The 23,767-nt window shown below is 41.2% G+C and overlaps 1 protein-coding gene and 2 long non-coding RNA genes across 3 annotated transcripts in view; 2 read left to right on the forward strand and 1 right to left on the reverse strand.

Annotated features, from left to right (window-relative positions):
- Positions 1–1,260: 1,260 nt before the first annotated feature.
- On the reverse strand, positions 1,261–9,287 carry LOC127537143 (uncharacterized). Its single transcript, XR_007946640.1, has 2 exons — positions 9,172–9,287; positions 1,261–1,813 (listed from the first exon to the last, which is right to left on the reverse strand). It is a non-coding gene; the product is annotated as an uncharacterized LOC127537143 (long non-coding RNA).
- On the forward strand, positions 4,387–6,483 carry LOC127537148 (uncharacterized). Its single transcript, XR_007946645.1, has 4 exons — positions 4,387–5,101; positions 5,204–5,301; positions 5,381–5,492; positions 5,576–6,483. It is a non-coding gene; the product is annotated as an uncharacterized LOC127537148 (long non-coding RNA).
- Positions 9,288–11,906: 2,619 nt separating the features above from the next.
- LOC110970873 (complement C1q-like protein 2) overlaps positions 11,907–23,767 on the forward strand; it is a 33,439-nt gene continuing 21,578 nt past the window's right edge. The window contains exons 1-5 of the transcript XR_007946616.1: positions 11,907–12,455; positions 13,568–13,654; positions 14,138–14,278; positions 14,467–14,594; positions 20,303–21,698. The gene's annotated coding sequence lies outside the window, so the exon portion shown is untranslated. Of the gene's footprint in view, positions 12,456–13,567; positions 13,655–14,137; positions 14,279–14,466; positions 14,595–20,302 lie in introns of the transcript that reaches the window.

Here is a 23,767-nt window from a genome sequence, read left to right on the forward strand (position 1 = left end):
ATTTCACAGTAATGTCATCACTACCGTAAGAAAACAAATCAAGCATTACAGTAGTGTGAAATTTACAGTAACATATTATTTACTGTAGGGAATAGCAGTAACTTGTACAGTACTGTAAAAGTTCACAGTAACAATTGCAGTACTGTAGAAATTCACAATAATATATTGGAATTTACAGTAACATTATTTACTGTAGGGAATAGCAGTAACTTGTACAGTACTGTAAAAGTTCACAGTAACCATTGCAGTACTGTAGAAATTCACAATAATATACTGGAATTTACAGTAACATATTATTTACTGTAGGGAATAGCAGTAACTTGAACAGTACTGTAAAAGTTCACAGTAACCATTGCAGTACTGGAGAAATTCACAATAATATATTGTGTACCGGGTAATATAGAAACCTCGAACAGTTAAGTACTTTAAAAAATCACAGTCATTTACTGTGTAGCCTGCTCTGGGGATTCATAGTAATTCATAGTAATATTAAAAATTAAATTTACTGTGACATATTCGATTTTCAGACCTGTGCGACTTTTGGAAATATGTTTTGCCCGTGCAGGCTTTTCTGACTCAGAGGGTCTGAAGGGTCATGAGTCTGAGAGCTTCTGATTTGTTAGACTTCAAATGGCCAATTAAGAAAACCACTGGGATTTAGGTTATCATTCCACTGAATTATTGGTCAGTGACCCCCGTGGATCATCTAGCCCTTGTTTGGGGTCTGTGGGGTCAAAGGTTGCTGCATGGCAGCAAAATGCAGTTTATTAAAATCTGAATTTGAACTAGACAAGTCCTCGCGTGACGCGAAAGGCCTGAAAAGAGGTCAATTTGGTCATTTGGAGGTCCTAAAGAGACTTATTTTGAAATGGTGGTGTGCTTTTATTTTGAAAGGCTGAGAAAAGAAGATCTCACCTGGTCAAAATTTTGATTACACGTGGCGTTAAGGCTGTGCAGAGGCCATTATCACTGCAGCGTCTGACATGCACATACGTGCAACTGCACGTTCTACTGAGCTCCGTTCATATAATTCTATGTTTAGTAGTCACCTTTTGGTCAGAGAGGCTACAAAAACAATAATTTCATCAATTGCAGCTCCAATAAAGATTTTTATTTTGAAAGGCAGAGACAGGAAGATCTCACCAGGTCAAAAGTTCGATGAGGCATAGCTTTACACACGTGGACAAAATTGTTGGTACCCCTCAGTTAAAGAAGGAAAAACCCACAATTCTCACTGAAATCACTTGAAACTCACAAAAGTAACAATAAATAAAAATTTATTGAAAATTAAATAATCAAAAACAGCCATTACTTTTGAATTGTTGATTAACATAATCATTAAAAAAAACAAACTAATGAAACAGGCCTGGACAAAAATGATGGTACCTCTATAAAAGATTGAAAACTATTTGACCAGAGTGACATGATTAACTCAGGTGTGTCATTTAATTGACATCACAGGTGTTTCCAAACTCATAATCAGTCAGTCTGCCTATTTAAAGGGAGACAAGTAGTCACCCTGCTGTTTGGTGAAAAGGTGTGTACCACACTGAACATGGACAACAGAAAGCGAAGGAGAGAATTGTCCCAGGACATCCGAAAAATAAATTATAGACAAACAACTTAAAGGTAAAGGCTATAAGACCATCTCTAAACAGCTTGAAGTTCCTGTGACAACAGTGGCTCATATTATTCAGAAGTTCAAGACCCACGGGACAGTAGCCAACCTCCCTGGACGTGGCCACAAGAGGAAAATTGATGACAAATTGAAGAGACGGATCGTTGGAATTGTATCCAAAGAGCCCAGAGCAACCTCCAAAGAAATTAAAGGTGAACTCCAAGGCCAAGGTACATCAGTGTCAGATCGCACCATCCGTCGTTGTTTGAGCCAAAGTGGACTTCATGGGAGACGACCAAGGAGGACACCACTGCTGAAAAAAACTCATAAAAAAGCGAGACTGGAATTTGCAAAAATGCATGTTGACAAGCCACAAAGCTTCTGGGAGAATGTCCTTTGGACAGATGAGACCAAACTGGAGCTTTTTGGTAAGGCACATCAACTCTATGTTCATAGACTCAAAAACCAAGCATACGAAGAAAAGAACACTGTCCCTACGGTGAAACATGGAGGAGGCTCAGTAATGTTTTGGGGCTGCTTTGCTGCATCTGGCACAGGGTGTCTTGAAAGTGTGCAAGGTACGATGAAATCTGAAGACTATCAAGGCATTCTGGAGAGAAATGTGCTGCCTAGTGTCAGAAAGCTTGGTCTCAGTCGCAGGTCATGGGTCTTCCAACAGGACAACGATCCAAAACACACAGCCAAAAACACCCAAGAATGGCTGAGAGAAAAGCGTTGGACTATTCTAAAGTGGCCTTCTATGAGCCCAGATCTGAATCCCATTGAACATATGTGGAAGGAGCTGAAACATGCCATTTGGAGAAGACACCCATCAAACCTGAGACAACTGGAGCTGTTTGCTCATGAGGAGTGGGCCAAAATACCTGTTGACAGCTGCAGAACGCTCATTGACAAATACAGAAATCGTTTAATGGCAGTGATTGCCTCAAAAGGTTGTGCAACAAAATATTAAGTTATGGGTACCATCATTTTTGTCCAGCCCTATTTCATTAGTTTGTTTTTTTTAAATAATTATGTTAATCAACAATTCAAAAGTGATGGCTGATTTTGATTATTTAATTTTCAATAAATTTTTATTTATTGTTACTTTTGTGAGTTTCAAGTGATTTCAGTGAGAATTGTGGGTTTTTCCTTCTTTAACTGAGGGGTACCAACAATTTTGTCCACGTGTGTAAGGTCGTGTGGAGGAGAGAAGTTTCTGCAGCGTCTGACGTGCACGTATGTGCACCTGCATGTTCTGCTGAGCTCCATTTATTAAATTCTATGTTTAGCAGTGAGGTTTTGGTGAGAGAGGCTACAAAAGGCATGAATTTCAGCATTTCCAGCACCAATAAAGATTTCCAAATGGTGGTGTGCTTTTATTTTTGAAAAGCACAGACAGGAAGATCTCACCTGGTCAAAATTTTGATAGGAGCTCATGTTATGTCTCTTTGAAAGTTTCTGCAATGACATGTATATGTCAGTATTGTTCCTAAGCACCTTTGAGTCATAAGCTCTATATGTGTGTGATATCATATGTTATCTGATTTATGTGTGTGTGGTGAATGTGAATGAACTGCAGTCAATCCAGTTGCCACAGACTGTAACATCAGCTATATGTGCATGAAAATGCAGCCTAAATGCAGCCTAAAGCCCTGTCAGTGCAGGTCAAGTTGCTGTCATCACCATGGTGATTAACGAGCCTGCACAGAGACACAGCAGCTTGACTGTGGCTGAGAATGGCTGTGGCGAAGCAGTATAAATGAGCAAATTAAAAGAAAACCGTAAATGTCACCTGAAAACCGAAATGATTTTAAGCGACAGAAACACCAAGTAAAGTGAGATCTGAAATTATTTTCCCCATAATGTAAAAAATGACAGAGTTATGGTAATTTAAAAACATCCAATCCGGCAGTAGAAAAAAGAAGCAGGTCTCACTGTGTAAACTTTTGCCTGTCATTTCACTTCAGAAAGAGCTAGGTCTTCAAACATGAATTCATATGAATCCCAAGAAAACATTTTACCATCTGAGCAAATATCATAAGATAAGATAAGATACATAGATACACCTACACAGTAAATTCCCCAGTGTTAAATATGCAGTGTCAAAGTGCATTGACTCTATCAGAGTTATTTCAACAACAGCTGGGGCCTGTTTCACGAAGCAGGTTCACTGAAAACTCTGAGTTTCTTAACCCTGAAATGAGGGAAACTCAGAGTTTTCCGTTTCACGAAGTGAGGTAACTTAACCCTGAGACAGAGGGGTAACTCGAGCCTGTTTCACAAAGAGGGGTAACTTAAATTCTCGGTCAGTTACCGCAGTAACAGACTCTATGAGTTGAACCTGCTCGGCAGCAGGTTTACCTGAGAAAACCGCGAGTTTCTTTCCGTCTCCGCCCACTTTCAGCCACACACGCTGTTTCATTTCCTCATTCATTCAGTCGGTAAGCGAGCGAGTTTTGGCGTAGAACAGCTTTTATTAACGATCCAGTAGATAAAGGAGCAGCATTACTGCACAGATAATTAAATATTCGTCGGTAGATTGTTATCAGACCGAGCATAAATGTTCTCGCATTTCCGGACAATTATTGGTTTGAGCTAGCCTAGCCGCGCTAGACAACCCACGGCAACGAATTTAATTCTCTGCCAGGGAGGGTCTAGTTACCTTCCATAAGGCTCGAGGCTGGATTCTCCTAAAACTGGTCGGACGAATCACCATGAAGTGTAGAGTCAGAAGGTGGGCGTAACGAAGTGACGACAGAGACGTGACGATTCTGACAGAAACAACCGGCGCACAATAAACAGTTATCTTTTGACTCGGCTTTGGCCACAGCCCTTAAAGATTTGAAGCTAAAATTCAACTTGAAAGATAAACAAAAGACGGCACTTAAGTGTTTCATTGAGAAGAAAGACGTATTTGGACTTATGCCGACGGGATATGGCAAATCCTTAATATACCAGTTGGCTCTGCGGCTCCGCTGGTTGGGAAGCTAATGGGACTTAGCCACAATCTGCCGGTGCTCTCGGAACTACGTCAGCCTATTCGTTACGTTGATTGGTTGTATACCTACCCAATTGCTGCAGAGGGATTTGATGGACAACCTTTTAGCCCGCCTCCCTCCCTGTCGAGCTTCCCTAGACCCTTGTGCCGTCAGAAACATGGGATCTAGCATGGCTAGGCTAGGTTTGAGCGGTACCGTTTCGTAATCGTTTCAAGTCCATAATCGACATAAACAACCTAATCTGTCCTTACATTTACATTACCAACTGCAGTCATGCTCTCACATCCAGCAGATATTGTGTGTTGCGCTGCGGTTCTTTGCAAATGGAAGTTTTTATATAATATCGGAGATGCAGAGCACTACAGTAAGACAACTGTATGCAGGACAGTCAGAAAAGTTTTCCTGGCTCTGAAACGACTTTTACTCATCATTGTGGACATAAACCTGTCAGAACACCAAGAGGAGTTCCACAGAATTGCAGGTGAATGATGTAGAGATCTGTTACATTCATTTTAAATCATATTCTGTTAATGACATTGTGCTGCAGCCTTAGACTGGGATTAGTCATTTGAATTTCTTTTAGGATTTCCCACTGTGAATAGCTGCATAGATGCACACACATCCCCATCACAGCTCCCTCACATCATGAATAGGAAGTCCATTCACAACATAAATGTGCAGGTAGGCTACAGGTAGACTGACTACTGTTTCTAAATGTTAAAGACTGCGTTCAACATCTGTCATTCTCTGCACTGTCCAGATCATATGTGATGCTGCATACATCATTTCTAATGTGGAGGCCAAGTGGTCTGGGTCTGTTCATGACTCCAGGATTTATGGAGAGTCTAACCTGAGCAACAGACTGCAGCATGGTGAGCAGCCTAAAGATTTTCACAATAGAATTCTCTTGTCTCTGTCCTTTAATATACTCTGATGTATCCACTATACATTACAGGAGAGTTTGATGGCCTTCTGCTGGGTGACAGGGGTTACCATGCCAACCCCGGCTGATGACCTCATACCCTGACCCTGAACCAGGCCCCCAACAGAACTTCAACCGGACTCACTGCAGGACCAGAGCCCAGGTGGAGATGGCTATAGGCCTGCTGAAAGCCCGTTTCCAGAGCCTACGTCTCCTCAGGGTGACCCCTGAGAGGGCCTGTGATATTACTGTGGCATGTGTTGTTCTTCATAATATTACTATTAGAGGAGAGCAACACCCTGCCCTACAAACTGAAGACCCAGATGATGACCCCATCCACCTGCAGCTATCCAGGACAGCAGAGCAGTCAGAGACACCGTATGCAATAATCACTTTAGAGTTTAAGTCACCATCTACAATTCTACAATTTCATTTGGCAGATGCTTTTGTCCAAAGCGACGTACAACACAAGCAAGAATTCAGACATAAGGAAAAACCTGTAGTAAGTGCAAAAAGTGTTTCAAGTGCGATTGGTCAAAGGTTGCAGAAGAATTGCCAACCCCCCCCCCCCTTTTTTTTTAAATCTTTGTCAGCGCTAAATAAATGCTGGGTTTTGGACCACCTGACTTATTCTACCCCTAAGGTAGAGTCAGATTAAGTGCCTATGTGTTCTCTAAACAATTGAGTCTTCAATTGTCTTTAAAAGTAGAAAGGGACTCAGCAGAATGCACAGAGTTTGATAATTTGCTCCACCATTTGGAAACAACAGAGGAGAAGAGTCTGGCTAGAGATATCGAGGGTTTTGGACCACCTGACTTATTCTACCCCTAAGGTGGAGTCAGATTAAGTGTCTAGGTGTTCTCTGAACAATTGAGTCTTCAATTGTCTCTTGAAAGTAGTCACCATCATCACCACCACAGCAAATAAAGACATGATACACATTTCATTTGGTCTTCTTTATTTCCTACAAATAAAAGAGATAGTTCAGTTCATGTTCCAATAATTAACATAATTCACCTGTGACCATCATCCACCTCTAACTTGTGCTCCAGTATTTCAATTTCCAGATCTGCCCTCCTAATCTGTTTTTTGGATTTTTCTCAGCAAATGCAGTTTGTAAATCCGTTTTACTGATAATTGGGAATACATAGAGGACATTAAATTATACAGTTGCACATGAATTCCACAGAATGAACCTCTGGTGTTTCCTGAACATCCATCTCACTGTGTCAGTCTGTGCAGTGGAAGCTGAGGAACCATCCTGCTGCTGTCCAGCCATGCTCTGTTAAAAAGATGAGAATGTGCAATACTTCAGTTTAGGCTAAATGTCACACTCTATATTCCACCTAAAATCTGAATGGGAAGAGAACTATCAGTAACACACCTCTGTATAAAACTTAAACTACCATTTGGATAAATGTTTGGAGTGTTGCCTACTTACAGTTACAAGGTCTTTTGTGGTGTGAAGGGGCCAAAAGACACAAAAGAGAACTAAATATCTATCTATCTATCTATCTACACACGTGGACAAAATTGTTGGTACCCCTCAGTTAAAGAAGGAAAAACCCACAATTCTCACTGAAATCACTTGAAACTCACAAAAGTAACAATAAATAAAAATTTATTGAAAATTAAATAATCAAAATCAGCCATCACTTTTGAATTGTTGATTAACATAATTATTTAAAAAAAAAACTAATGAAATAGGGCTGGACAAAAATGATGGTACCCATAACTTAATATTTTGTTGCACAACCTTTTGAGGCAATCACTGCAATTAAACGATTTCTGTATTTGTCAATGAGCGTTCTGCAGCTGTCCACAGGTATTTTGGCCCACTCCTCATGAGCAAACAGCTCCAGTTGTCTCAGGTTTGATGGGTGTCTTCTCCAAATGGCATGTTTCAGCTCCTTCCACATATGTTCAATGGGATTCAGATCTGGGCTCATAGAAGGCCACTTTAGAATAGTCCAACGCTTTTCTCTCAGCCATTCTTGGGTGTTTTTGGCTGTGTGTTTTGGATCGTTGTCCTGTTGGAAGACCCATGACCTGCGACTGAGACCAAGCTTTCTGACACTAGGCAGCACATTTCTCTCCAGAATGCCTTGATAGTCTTCAGATTTCATCGTACCTTGCACACTTTCAAGACACCCTGTGCCAGATGCAGCAAAGCAGCCCCAAAACATTACTGAGCCTCCTCCATGTTTCACCGTAGGGACAGTGTTCTTTTCTTCGTATGCTTGGTTTTTGAGTCTATGAACATAGAGTTGATGTGCCTTACCAAAAAGCTCCAGTTTGGTCTCATCTGTCCAAGGGACATTCTCCCAGAAGCTTTGTGGCTTGTCAACATGCATTTTTGCAAATTCCAGTCTCGCTTTTTTATGAGTTTTTTTCAGCAGTGGTGTCCTCCTTGGTCGTCTCCCATGAAGTCCACTTTGGCTCAAACAACGACGAATGGTGCGATCTGACACTGATGTACCTTGGCCTTGGAGTTCACCTTTAATTTCTTTGGAGGTTGCTCTGGGCTCTTTGGATACAATTCGAACGATCCGTCTCTTCAATTTGTCATCAATTTTCCTCTTGCGGCCACGTCCAGGGAGGTTGGCTACTGTCCCGTGGGTCTTGAACTTCTGAATAATATGAGCCACTGTTGTCACAGGAACTTCAAGCTGTTTAGAGATGGTCTTATAGCCTTTACCTTTAAGTTGTTTGTCTATAATTTTGTTTCAGATGTCCTGGGACAATTCTCTCCTTCGCTTTCTGTTGTCCATGTTCAGTGTGGTACACACCTTTTCACCAAACAGCAGGGTGACTACTTGTCTCCCTTTAAATAGGCAGACTGACTGATTATGAGTTTGGAAACACCTGTGATGTCAATTAAATGACACACCTGAGTTAATCATGTCACTCTGGTCAAATAGTTTTCAATCTTTTATAGAGGTACCATCATTTTTGTCCAGGCCTGTTTCATTTTGTCCACGTGTGTGTATACACACGTGGACAAAATTGTTGGTACCCCTCAGTTAAAGAAGGAAAAACCCACAATTCTCACTGAAATCACTTGAAACTCACAAAAGTAACAATAAATAAAAATTTATTGAAAATTAAATAATCAAAAACAGCCATTACTTTTGAATTGTTGATTAACATAATTATTAAAAAAAACAAACTAATGAAACAGGCCTGGACAAAAATGATGGTACCTCTATAAAAGATTGAAAACTATTTGACCAGAGTGACATGATTAACTCAGGTGTGTCATTTAATTGACATCACAGGTGTTTCCAAACTCATAATCAGTCAGTCTGCCTATTTAAAGGGAGACAAGTAGTCACCCTGCTGTTTGGTGAAAAGGTGTGTACCACACTGAACATGGACAACAGAAAGCGAAGGAGAGAATTGTCCCAGGACATCCGAAAAAAAATGATAGACAAACATGTTAAAGGTAAAGGCTATAAGACCATCTCTAAACAGCTTGAAGTTCCTGTGACAACAGTGGCTCATATTATTCAGAAGTTCAAGACCCACGGGACAGTAGCCAACCTCCCTGGACGTGGCCGCAAGAGGAAAATTGATGATAAATTGAAGAGACGGATCGTTGGAATTGTATCCAAAGAGCCCAGAGCAACCTCCAAAGAAATTAAAGGTGAACTCCAAGGCCAAGGTACATCAGTGTCAGATCGCACCATTCGTCGTTGTTTGAGCCAAAGTGGACTTCACGGGAGACGACCAAGGAGGACACCACTGCTGAAAAAAACTCATAAAAAAGCGAGACTGGAATTTGCAAAAATGCATGTTGACAAGCCACAAAGCTTCTGGGAGAATGTCCTTTGGACAGATGAGACCAAACTGGAGCTTTTTGGTAAGGCACATCAACTCTATGTTCATAGACTCAAAAACCAAGCATCCATGTCCCTACGGTGAAACATGGAGGAGGCTCAGTAATGTTTTGGGGCTGCTTTGCTGCATCTGGCACAGGGTGTCTTGAAAGTGTGCAAGGTACGATGAAATCTGAAGACTATCAAGGCATTCTGGAGAGAAATGTACTGCCTAGTGTCAGAAAGCTTGGTCTCAGTCGCAGGTCATGGGTCTTCCAACAGGACAACGATCCAAAACACACAGCCAAAAACACCCAAGAATGGCTGAGAGAAAAGCGTTGGACTATTCTAAAGTGGCCTTCTATGAGCCCAGATCTGAATCCCATTGAACATATGTGGAAGGAGCTGAAACATGCCATTTGGAGAAGACACCCATCAAACCTGAGACAACTGGAGCTGTTTGCTCATGAGGAGTGGGCCAAAATACCTGTTGACAGCTGCAGAACGCTCATTGACAAATACAGAAATCGTTTAATTGCAGTGATTGCCTCAAAAGGTTGTGCAACAAAATATTAAGTTATGGGTACCATCATTTTTGTCCAGCCCTATTTCATTAGTTTTTTTTTTTTAATAATTATGTTAATCAACAATTCAAAAGTGATGGCTGATTTTGATTATTTAATTTTCAATAAATTTTTATTTATTGTTACTTTTGTGAGTTTCAAGTGATTTCAGTGAGAATTGTGGGTTTTTCCTTCTTTAACTGAGGGGTACCAACAATTTTGTCCACGTGTGTATCTATATATATATATATATATATATATATATATATATATATATATGCATCCATGACCTTTTATACCACCGTTTTACAGGCATCTGCTTTCTTTCTGTTGGCTGAGCAGAAGTCTATGTTAGTTTAAATCGGCTTAATTATTTAACAGGACATGATATGGATGCAGACATTTAGACTATGTGTGGATAAAACAACTGCACAGTCAAACAGGCACTTAATATTTAGGCTACTTTACAATGTAAAACATGATCAACATGAAGTACCTCCATGAAATAATGCCGAGGTCTGACCTGTTTGAACAGTGTTTCTATATTTCATCTTAAGCTGCTGCCACGTGCGCTTCTCCCCGCAGCGGGATTTCACCTAAATGAAATAACATACTAGGCTGCCATTCAGACAGTTATTCCCTGTAATATTATTACGATTACAAAGGACTACATTTAAACTTACGCATTGATCCGGGCAGCAGTGTTTTTCACGTCGTCTCCCTCTCTTTTGCAGCTGCAGCGGTGTTGCACTTCTTTCTAAAAACGTGTTCAAACTCGCCATATGAGCGCGTGAAAAACTTCCATTTCAAAAACGCAGCCTTTCGCTTCTCCGTTTCCATGGTGACTCGTCGAATCGGGGTTCCATTGATGCTGTCTTTTCAGAGTTGCGGTGCACGCGCGTAACTCCGAGACTGAATCCCAAACCGCCCCCTACACACTATCCCTACACACTACCCCTCCATTTGCGCGTTCCCGCGGAGGGTCCTCCATATTAAGGGCCGCAGGGCCGTCCCAAACCGCGTAGTGCGGAGGGGGAGGGGACTGTTCAGCCCTTAAATAGCGAGTCTGCATCGATGCTCACTCTGGGGCTGAATCCCAAACCGCCCCCTACACACTCCCCCTCCACTACCGAGTGTCACTCCAAAAGAAGTCACACTCGCAGCTGTGGAGGGCACCTATTATTGAAGGGGGAGGGTATAAATACGATCGTCAGGAATGGGACGCCCTGTCGCCTCACCGGAAAACGGAAGACATCATTGCCATGGTAACACAAAGACGCCTACTGTGCGTGGCTGTACCGCTGTGGCACAGGTTGCAACTGACAAGGATCGCTGCTGCTTCCAGAAGACGAAAGTGTCCCACTTTTTTTTCACTCACATGTTTTCCAATCCTATTATCTGGCATTTCAAATCCAACAAATGAATGAATTAATGAATTCTGTCAGTTGTGTTCAAATTTTAAGGTGTCAGGGGGTGCACAATTAAATGTGGGGATAGTGGCTGAATCCCAAATCGCCCCCTACACACTATCCCTACACACTACCCCTCCGTTTGCGCGTTCCCGTGGAGGGTCCTCCATATTAAGGGCCGTCCCAAACCGCGTAGTGCGGAGGGAGAGTGGACTGTTCAGCCCTTAAATAGCGAGTCTGCATCAATGCTCACTCTGGACAACTTTTTCAGGAAGTGCAACGTCAAAATGGAGGAGGAAACAACATATTGATGTAAGTTCCACATGCATCCATTATTTCTCCCACGCCTTTTTCACACTGACAGAACATCACAAAAAGAGTGGTGTAAAAAGATAAAACAAAAGAAACAAATCTTCTTCTCTGCTGACGTTTGATTTAATTGTGCATCCCCTGACACCTTAAAATTTGAACACAACTGACAGAATTCATTTATTCATTCATTCATTTGTTGGATTTGAAATGCCAGACAATAGGATTGGAAAACATGCTAGTGAAAAAAAGTGGGATGCTTTCGTCTTCTGGAAGCAGCAGCGATCCTTGTTAGTTGCAACCTGTGCCACAGCGCTACAGCCACGCACAGTAGGCGTCTTTGTGTTACCATGGCGATGACATCTTCCGTTTTCCAGTGAGGCGACAGGGCGTCCCATTCCTGACGATCGTATTTATACCCTCCCCCTTCAATAATAGGTGCCCTCCACAGCTGCGAGTGTGACTTCTTTTGGAGTGACACTCGGTAGTGGAGGGGGAGTGTGTAGGGGGCGGTTTGGGATTCAGCCCGGGTCAACCTACTCCGAGTTAATTAACCCAACTCATATCAGCCGTTGTGAAACCGAAAACTCAGAGTTTTCTATCTCAGAGTAGATCAACTCAGAGTCGCAGAAGAAACTCAGAGTTTCTTGAACCTGCTTCGTGAAACAGGCCCCTGGAGTTGGAGTTGGTGTTAATTCCCAGCGTTAAATAAGGTAGTGTTAGAAGTACTCTGAAGAGCTCTGCCCACGTCCTCCTCATTTTCAAACTCCTTGGAATGTTGAGTACGCCATTTTCTCAAAGTGGAAAGAGTGCGGTAAGTTTCTCCTCATTACTTACTAAAGTAGTTAATTGGAATTTCAACTGAAACAGCTTGTCAGAATTACTTTATATCATTGTTCACTGAACATTTCAGTTATTTTCTGGCGGTTTTGTATCTGAAAATACCGAATTCTAAAAGAGCTAAGGTGACTGAGTGAATGCTAGCTTAATTGTGCCATTGTCGGTAAACTTTTTAACTAACTAGATAGCGTCGGACTAGACACGACATAAGGTCAATACGGTTTATATAAGCCCAGAGAGTGATTGAGGTGTGTACCCATGCATAGTGTTCAGAGTTTGAGAGGGGAGAAATTAGCTAACTTTAGCTTGATTAGTTAGCCACCTCGGGTTACATTGCGCGCGCGGGCCACGCAACAAGTACAAATGGTAAGTGAACCAGAGGATTTAGTATGCAAGTTTTACATATGTAGTTATTGTACAACCTAACAGATTTATGTTTGGCTTATTTATTGACCAAAAAACAATTTTCAATGTAGTGTAACTGTTAATGTTGAATTACTCTTTCAGCTGCAAACACTATTTTTCTTGTCCATTAAAGTGACTGTGAAGCAGACTGTAATAGCTCATTAAAACTAGGAGAATGGTGATTTCCTATTCATGTAGTTCTGTCTAATGTGTATTGGGCAGTAAATTTTACTTGACATTAATGTCTCAGTGGCCTTAAAATGAACTGACTTAACTACAGTGACTGTTATTGACAAACCATTCAAGTTTATGATATTTGACAGCCTCAGGTCAGAATATGTAGACAAGTGACCAGGGCTGATCATCGTAAAGTATGTTTTAATTCTAGAAGGCGTATTGCTGTATAGAGAAATGTGATTTATTAAAAATTATTTTGTGGTGTTTTTACCTTAGACAAGATGAGTTGTTAGCCTAGTTGATACCTTGTCAACTGCATGTGGCTTAAAGCCGTTTTTTAATCAAAAGTTGCATGCATTCATCTAAGAAAAACCTTCTTAATGTAATTAGAACTGGCTTTATGTGCCTGTCAAACTTATTTTGTTGTTTTTGTTTATTGTAAGAATGAACATGTGAACTTTTCCTCTGTGCTGATTCTGCTTATGTGCAATATACTTTCTGCAGGAAACATGCTACTGAAGGTGAAACTTGGCGATGCCCAAACGTTTGTTCGAATAACTGAGCCAAATCTATCAGACTTTTTGAATGCAGGTAAGAATTTGATATTGTTAATGTGAGATTTGCGCAAGGAGCTTTAACTGTGCTATTAACTGAATTTAGCTATATAAAATTGATTTACTGGAGATTAGGGCTCTCGCTTCATATCAAATCTTCAACCAAAAGTTCAGATCGTAACTCTAATGACAGGTTTGAATTCAAAATGAACTGTCTATGAGCCCAACAGATAATGTGATGTAGTTTGCTGTTTGATCTAGCAGATGGCTCTGTAAATCTTTACTGTGTGACCTATGACCTGCCCTGTTGACCTGCCAGTAAAGTAAGCTACTAAAATGATGTTGTTTGTTACAAAAATGGAGGACACAAGTGAGTATAGGCAGCTAGAGTGCACAGTTATGCCACCAAAATATCTGAGAAGCAGTTTAATATTCGGATACCGCCATCATAAACAGATATTCGGGTCCAGCCCTTAAAGATATCAACTTTTTGGTTTCCGCTTTTGTTCCTGTTTCCTAGCATTTGCCAAATTTGGTGTCCCAGCTGTAATGGAAGGTGTTAGAGTCGTTGACAGTTCAGGGACTGAGTTGGATGATGATGTCTTTGAGGACATCATAAAAGATCCCTCCACTGGGGTGCTAACCATTACATATGAAAAAGGTTTGTTCCAGTTAAATTTGTAATCTTTATTAACCTATTTACTCAAATAGTGACACGAGGTGAATCATTATTTCTAATACAGCTAAGTTTAATCTCAAGTGAAGCTTATATTCTTCATTAGATACGGTATGGGTGTGAGGGAACTATGTGTAACATGTCTTCTTTCTCCTGTCGCCAATTGTGGTTAGAATTTGTCTCCATGGTAGCCTCAACTGAGTCCCAGGTTTCATCTGTTGCTTCATCGGACTCTGATACAATTATCCTTCCAGACAGCCCTTCCAGAAAGCGTCAGAGGCTGGATTCGGAAGCTAAGCAAGTAAGACTTCACACAGACACTAATGTAGCAATATAATAATACACTAAACCCATGAAATGATTCAAATTCTGATTTTTAAGAAAGCTAGATTAAAGTTAAAATTTAGATAAGTGTTATTTCCACTCTCAAACAAGAAAAGTTGAAAAATATATGTTCCTCTTATGTTCTTTTACAAACAAAGTTCTTGTTTCCATGCAAAGGACAGGCATTACAGACTGGCTGAAATGTGGGGATATGGGAATGCAAAATTTTAGCTGTAATGTGTTTATCAAATCCCACGTTTGTAAAACATAAAACATCATAAAAGCCATAGAAATACCTGCACTTTATTTCCTTAGCTCTTACGTTAGTCTGGTTAGGGGATGACTGTGTATGTTACAGTGCCTTGTGAAAGTATTCGGCCCCCTTGAACTTTTCAACCTTTTGTCACATTTCAGGCTTAAAACATAAAGATATAAAATTTTAATTTTTTGTCAAGAATCAACAACAAGTGGGACACAATCGTGAAGTGGAATGAAATTTATTGGATATTTTATACTTTTTTAACAAATAAAAACCTGAAAAGTGGGGCGTGCAATATTATTCGGCCCCTTGCATTAATACTTTGTAGCGCCACCTTTTGCTGCATTTACAGCTGCAAGTCGCTTGGGGTATGTCTCGATCAGTTTTGCACATCGAGAGACTGAAATTCTTGCCCATTCTTCCTTGCAAAACAGCTCGAGCTCAGTGAGGTTGGATGGAGAGCGTTTGTGAACAGCAGTCTTCAGCTCTGCCCACAGATTCTCCATTGGATTCAGGTCTGGACTTTGACTTGGCCATTCTAACACCTGGATATGTTTATTTGTGAACCATTCCATTGTAGATTTGGCTTTATGTTTTGGATCATTGTCCTGTTGGAAGATAAATCTCCGTCCCAGTCTCAGGTCTTTTGCAGACTCCAACAGCTTTTCTTCCAGAATGGTCCTGTATTTGGCTCCATTCATCTTCCCATCAATTTTAACCATCTTGCCTGTCCCTGCTGAAGAAAAGCAGGCCCAAACCATGAGGCTGCCACCACCATGTTTGACAGTTGGGATGGTGTGTTCAGGGTGATGAGTTGTGTTGCTTTTACGCCAAACATATCGTTTTGCATTGTGGCCAAAAAGTTCGATTTTGGTTTCATCTGACCAGAGCACCTTCTTCCACATGTTTGGTGTGTCTCCCAGGTGGCTTGTGGCAAACTTCAAACGAGACTTTTTATGGATATCTTTGAGAAATGGCTTTCTTCTTGCCACTCTCTCATAAAGGCCAGATTTGTGCAGTGTACGACTGATTGTTGTCCAATGGACAGACTCTCCCACCTCAGCTGTAGATCTCTGCAGTTCATCCAGAGTGATCATGGGCCTCTTGGCTGCATCTCTGAACAGTCTTCTCCTTGTTCGAGGTGAAAGTTTAGAGGGACGGCCGGGTCTTGGTAGATTTGCAGTGGTCTGATACTCCTTCCATTTCAATATGATTGCTTGCACAGTGCTCCTTGAGATGTTTAAAGCTTGGGAAATCTTTTTGTATCCAAATCCGGCTTTAAACTTCTCCACAACAGTATCTCGGACCTGCCTGGTGTGTTCCTTGGTCTTCATGATGCTCTCTGCACTTTAAACAGAACCCCGAGACTATCACAGAGCAGGTGCATTTATACGAAGACTTGATTACACACAGGTGGATTCTATTTATCATCATCAGTCATTTAGGACAACATTGGATCATTCAGAGATCCTCACTGAACTTCTGGAGTGAGTTTGCTGCACTGAAAGTAAAGGGGCCGAATAATATTGCACACCCCACTTCTCAGGTTTTTATTTGTTAAAAAAGTATAAAATATCCAATAAATTTCATTCCACTTCACGATTGTGTCCCAATTGTTGTTGATTCTTGACAAAAAATTAAAATTTTATATCTTTATGTTTGAAGCCTGAAATGTGGCGAAAGGTTGAAAAGTTCAAGGGGATCGAATACTTTTGCAAGGCACTGTATATGTTATGCTTTACGGTCAGCACTCACAACATTGTTGTTGCTTTTCATTAATAATTAAGCACACCTCCCTCACCATTTAAAAAGACTATCCGGACACAAATTTATTTTATCAGAAATGAGACAAAGACCAACTCATTAGATTTTGGCAATGATGCGGCTTATAGTCTGGATCCACAGATTTGTTAAATATTTCTGTAAATTCTGAGATAGTGACATGGTGTCACTGTAACTATAACAAGAAGTGAACCCTACGTCAGCTGCCTGCTGATGATCACATGATTGCCATCCTACAGCAAATTGACCACTGCGGACTTATCGGGACTTATCTGTCTGAAATCATACAACGACTAAGCAGCCTTGGTGGAGTACTGCACTCTGAGTGTTTTTCTTGTGTTGTAATACATTGTTCTGTTGGGAAACTTTGAGTCCTGACATTCATGTGGATATTTGACATGTACCACCCATCTAAGCATTGCAGGTCAAGCAACCCCCAACACTCCATCCCCTATGGCAACAGCAGTCCTTGATTGCCAGTTGCCACCCTTAGCAGGACAACCCAACCTGACACACAGCAAAAATTGGTCAGGAGTGGCCCGGGAAACATGACAGAGCAATACTGTTCACTCGAGTTCCACACTTCCCTGATTCAAATTTTATTGAGCATCTGTGGGATGTGTCAGGATAAGCCTGATCTAGATAAATCCCAACCTACAACCTACAACTGACAGGACCCCCAGAATTCACTGGCACAATCACAGGTTACCACTGGAATCCTCTTCCACTCCTCCATGCTTTCATCATGGAGCTGGTGGATGTTAGAGACCTTGTGCATCTCCACCTTCCATTTGAGGATACCCCACAGATGCTTAATATGGGTTTAAGTCTGGACACATGCTTGGCCACTCCGTCACCTTTACCCTCAGCTTCTTTAGCAAAGTAGTGGTCATCTTGGAGGTGTGTTTGGAGTCGTTGTCATGTTGGAGTACTGTCCTGCAGCGCAGTTTCCGAAGAGAAGGGATCATGCTCTTCTTCAGTATGTCACAGTACATGTTGGCATTCATGGTTCCCTCAATGAACTGTAGCTCTCCAGTGCCGGCTGCACTCATGCAGCCCCAGACCATGACACTCTCACCACCATGCTTGACTGTAGGGAAGACGCGCTTGTCTTTGTATTCCTCACTTGGTTGCTGCCACACACGCGTGACACACTCTGAACCAAATAAGTTTATCTTGGTCTCATCAGACCACAGGACATGGTTCCAGTAATCCATGTCCTTAGTCTGCTTGTCTTTAGCAGACTGTTTGCAGGCTTTCTTGTGCATCATCAAAGAGGCTTTCTTCTGGGACGACAGCCATGCAGACCAATTTGATGTAGTGTGCAATGAGCACTGACAAGCTGACCCCCCCACCCCTTCAACCTCTGCAGCAATGCTGGCAGTACTCATACGTCTGTTTTCCAAAAACAACCTCTGGATATGACGCTGAGCACGTGTACTCAACTTCTTTGGTAGGCCCGGTCTGAGTGGAACCTGTCCCGTTAAACTGCTGTATGGACTTGGCCACCGTGCTGCAGCTCAGTTTCAGGATGATGGCAGTCTTCTTATAACCTAGGTCATCTTTATGTAGAGCAACAATTCTTTTTTCAGATCCTCAGAGAGTTTTTTGCCATGAGGTGCCATGTTGAACCTCTAGTGTCCAGTATGAGAGAGTGTGAGAGCGATAACACCAAATTTAATAGACCTGCTCCCCATTCACACCTGAGACCTTGCAACACTTACAAGTTGCTCAACACTAGGGAGGGAAAATGGCCAATTGGGCCCAATTTGGCCATTTTCACTTAGGGGTGTACTCACTTTTGTTGCCAGTGGTTTAGACATTAATGGCTGTGTGTTGAGTTATTTTGAGGGGACAGTAAATTTACACTGTTATACAAGCTGTAGACCGACTGCTTTACATTGTATCAAAGTGTCATTTCTTCATTGTTGTCTCATGAAAAGATAATATTAAATATTTGCAGAAATATGAGGGGTGTACTTACTTTTTGAGATACTGTATGTAGGGCAAGCATTTCAATTGGCATTTTCCTGATTCTAGTGACCTTGTCACAGTCCAGCCATGGTCCCTTGTCTACCTTCTTCTTTCCTCTCTTCTCCTCTCTGTGTCCCTCCTTTTCTCCTCATTTCTCGCTTCCTCATCTTCTCCCCCTGTCTCTAGAGTGCCTGTATAACCAGAGTGGCGACAACTGGGGATTTGACGCCATTTTGTTTCCATTCACTCAATATGGGGATGCGCAGTGCGAGGTGCACATTCACGAAAACTAGCCATTTGTGGATTGCTTACTGATTTCAAGACATGTTTTGGACAAAATATTTTACTGGCTTGTTTGTCTGGATGTCCAAGGTTGGATTATGGCTGTTTTTCTGTGGAATATTTTCATCTGTGACTTGTTTTGAGCCTTCAAAGGTGAGTTGTGCTGTTTAGGTTATTTGCTGTTTGTTGGACAAATGTGTTTATATTACCCGCTGTGGTAATCACATCTGAAAGTGGTTTATACCGGCGGATTCATGAGAATCTAAGCTTTCCATGGGTGTATAATGTTTCTATCATCGAGTTTGCAGCTTCGGTCAATTTAGCAAAATACGTTTGCACATACGGGCCGCTGAAGTTTAACGGGGTAACCCGTTAAACTTCAGCGGCCCGTATTTCATGCATCTCCATGCATGAAAATAGTCAAAGTCAAAACAACCACAACTGCCCAAAATCACATCCAACCTTTCTATTTGTCATTCACCCATACATCATAACATGAAAGTACATACATGGGACTAACCTGGCACAAAAACGATGATGAAGTCGGTTTCCATCCCACTCTGCGGACTTTATTTTCCCACAGTTTCCTTCTTTCACTATTACTGGGAAATCTAAACATGTGGAATCCCTTCTCTGACCGATTTGTGCACCCAAAGGCACAACAGCCCGTCATTTTTCAGGTATATAGGGAGCGAAGAAAGACCTAGATTTACACTCTGCGGTGTAAACAACGTTAAAAGGAAAACCCGGCGTTCATGAATTGGAAACAAAATGGCGCCTATACATCACGTGACCAAAATTTTTTGGACCCGTCATGTCACTACTCTGGTTATACAGGCACTCTACGTGTCTCCTCCTGACAGGTTTCCCTTTTCCTCTGTCTCCTCTCTCTTTTTTTAAATAGAAGTCTTTATTTAAAGAAACAATGCAGAACAGTGCAACACAATACATTGTAAAAAAAAACAGCGCCAGGGGGCTTATAAATATCAGGTGTAGCACCTCAGAACATTACATTATACAAATATATTAAAAAGAGCACAGAGATCAACAGTCTTAATGGCCTTCTTATTAGTGGAATGTCTAATAGTTTTAATGTATTGTTAGGCTTCATTATCAAAAATGGAAAGAAGTAGTGTTGGAAATCAGTCTATCCTACAATTAAACAACCCAACAGAATATGTGTAAGGCTATTTCCACCCAGTTCTTTTGATGGAGTAGTCAGGAGACTTCTTCTTAAAATCAAAAGTATTTATTACAGCAAAATTGAATGTGCGATACAGAGCTCTGGGCCTGAATCCTCTGTCCCTAACCAACAACAAGTGTTCAGTCTGTTCGGATGGAATCAGACTGCTACCTGTTCCTGACCCAGTCTTCTTATACTCTAACAGTGTGTATATCTATCTTGGCTGGCCGCTCCCTCCGGTGCTGCGTTGGTCCGTTCTCCTCTGTCACAGCTGATGTTTTGTCATTATCGCTCTCGTAGGAAAGACTTCATCCCTGCAAAGCAAGATTAGAGACTGCACACACAACAAGCTCATGTTCTTTAATGATTATGGCTTACGTCAAAAACTATCTGTATCTTTATTATCAAAAACTGTCTGTACTTTGATTATCAATCACTTTATGTCTTGATCATCCTTGCATTCAATCACATGAGTAATAAGTAGAAATAAAGCATAAGCTCCTTCTTATTGATTCTGGACTTTTCTACTCTTTGTTTCATTACAGTCACACCGTGGTAATGATGCTCTTGACCTTCCTATTCCTCAGAACCAATACAACTCTTAGATATGCACACTTAGCAATTATGAAACACACCATTTCCCACAGTGGTTCTGATTACTGTATCGACATTTGTGGCTATGCCTTTTGGCTAAATATATAATAAGATTATTAATATAAAATTGTTTTCTTTTGGTAGATGGATAGTCTGTGAAGCCAAACAATATATGTTCAAAGCATAAGAAAAAATCTGATTCAATACAAGTAGAAATCAATTTGCAAATATCTACCCATAATTTGGTGGAGAAGGGGCAAGACCAAAATAAATGAAATACATCTTCAGGGTGTCCTTCACAGAAAGAGCAAGTTCATATCTATGTCTCTTTTAAATTGCTGCAAAATGTTAGGATCCTGTTCCAGCTCCTGCCCTTCTTCCTCCTTTTCCTTCTTTTCCCCATTATTGCTCATCTGTGTGTTTTGACTTGTTTTTCTTTGGATCCCTCTATCTGTCATCTCTCCCTCCTGTCTCTTTCTCCCAATCAGTCACCCTCTTGCGCTACCTGCCCTCTACTAGCTGATTACTGCTATGAGTGTCAGCTGCAGTAATCAGCTAAACACTACTCACCTGTTCTCCACCTCACCTCAGCTATTTAAGCTCTGTGCCTTCTTTCAATCCTTGCTGGATCATTGACTCACTTGTGTCACAGATTCAGTTCCCCCACCAAAACCTACCACCTCTGGACTATGTCAGTTTATGGACACTTCTGCTTCCCCCCTTTATGGATTTCCCCTCTTGGACTCTGTTTTGCTCCTGTATGTTTTGGATTGACCTCAGGCCTGTTTGCTCCCTTGGTTATTAGTTTCCCCTGTGTGTGAGTACCTCTCCTTAGCTCTGTCGTCTTCAGCTGCTTGGTTTCATAGCATTTAGTATTGTTTTGTTTTTGCTCTGCCTCCTCAGTCCTGTTCTCAGTTTATATAGAAGTTTAGATTCTGGTTTAATAAAACAACTTCAATAATTCACTTATCTGCCAGTCTCGCTTCGTCTGCCGCCTGGGTTCTCCAACTGCCCCTGTAACACAAAAAGACTTTTGATAGGTAAAATCTGTGAATTATTTTAAAAAGACACTTTTATTTTATTATTTGTCATATATCTTGCTGGCAGGTTCCAGGTCTTTCTCCAGTTAAGGTTATTAATAAAGGTGTTCCAATAAGATCCACATATGGGACTGATACGACATCTTTCTGAATGAGCATATATGACGATTACTATTGCTTGTTGAGAAACAATCCGACCAATTTCAAGTTTGGTTGGATCAATGGGTAATAATGTTGGAGTCTGTCCTGCTGTACTTTTAAATAACATACAGTGCCTTGCAAAAGTATTCGATCCCCTTGAACTTTTCAACCTTTCGCCACATTTCAGGCTTCAAACAAAGACATAAAATTTTAATTTTTGTCAAGAATCAACAACAATTGGGACACAATCGTGAAGTGGAATGAAATTTACTGGATATCTTATACTTTTTTAACAAATAAAAACCTGAGAAGTGGAGTGTGCAATATTATTCGGCCCCTTTACTTTCAGTGCAGCAAACTCACTCCAGAAGTTCAGTGAGGATCTCTGAATGATCCAATGTTGTCCTAAATGACTGATGATGATAAATAGAATCCACCTGTGTGTAATCAAGTCTCCGTATAAATGCACCTGCTCTGTGATAGTCTCAGAGTTCTGTTTAAAGTGCCGAGAGCATCATGAAGACCAAGGAACACACCAGGCAGGTCCGAGATACTGTTGTGGAGAAGTTTAAAAGCCGGATTTGGATACAAAAGATTTCCCAAGCTTAAACATCTCAAGGAGCACTGTGCAAATATCATATTGAAATGGAAGGAGTATCAGACCACTGCAAATCTACCAAGACCCGGCCGTCCTTCTAACTTTCACCTCGAACAAGGAGAAGACTGATCAGAGATGCAGCCAAGAGGCCCATGATCACTCTGGATGAACTGCAGAGATCTACAGCTGAGGTGGGAGAGTCTGTCCATTGGACAACAATCAGTCGTACACTGCACAAATCTGGCCTTTATGGAAGAGTGGCAAGAAGAAAGCCATTTCTCAAAGATATCCATAAAAAGTCTCGTTTGAAGTTTGCCACAAGCCACCTGGGAGAGACACCCAAACATGTGGAAGAAGGTGCTCTGGTCAGATGAAACCAAAATCGAACTTTTTGGCCACAATGCAAAACGATATGTTTGGCGTAAAAGCAACACAACTCATCACCCTGAACACACCATCCAACTGTCAAACATGGTGGTGGCAGCCTCATGGTTTTGGGGCCTGCTTTTCTTCAGCAGGGACAGGCAGATGGTTAAAATTGATGGGAAGATGAATGGAGCCAAATACAGGACCATTCTGGAAGAAAAGCTGTTGGAGTCTGCAAAGACCTGAGACTGGGACGGAGATTTATCTTCCAACAGGACAATGATCCAAAACATAAAGCCAAATCTACAATGGAATGGTTCACAAATAAAACATATCCATGGTGTTAGAATGGCCAAGTCAAAGTCCAGACCTGAATCCAATGGAGAATCTGTGGGCAGAGCTGAAGACTGCTGTTCACAAACGCTCTCCATCCAACCTCACTGAGCTCGAGCTGTTTTGCAAGGAAGAATGGGCAAGAATTTCAGTCTCTCGATGTGCAAAACTGATTCGAGACATACCCCAAGCGACTTGCAGCTGTAATTTGCAGCAAAAGGTGGCACTACAAAGTATTAATGCAAGGGGCCGAATATATTGCACGCCCCACTTTTTCAGGTTTTTATTTGTTAAAAAAGTATAAAATATCCAATAAATTTCATTCCACTTCACGATTGTGTCCCACTTGTTGTGATTCTTGACAAAAAATTAAAATTTTATATCTTTATGTTTTAAGCCTGAAATGTGACCAAAGGTTGAAAAGTTCAAGGGGGCCGAATACTTTCACAAGGCACTGTAACTCCTTTTTGGATTGCATTTATAACAACATTAAGTTCATTAAAAGGGATTATGGCACTATATTTTAGAGTAAATTCTTGATATGTCATGAGTGACCCATCTGGGTTAAACAGCTGATGAACCAAGAGTATGTTGTGAG

The sequence above is a fragment of the Acanthochromis polyacanthus genome, chromosome 14, assembly GCF_021347895.1.
Source record: "Acanthochromis polyacanthus isolate Apoly-LR-REF ecotype Palm Island chromosome 14, KAUST_Apoly_ChrSc, whole genome shotgun sequence".
Classification (NCBI taxonomy): Eukaryota; Metazoa; Chordata; class Actinopteri; family Pomacentridae; genus Acanthochromis; species Acanthochromis polyacanthus.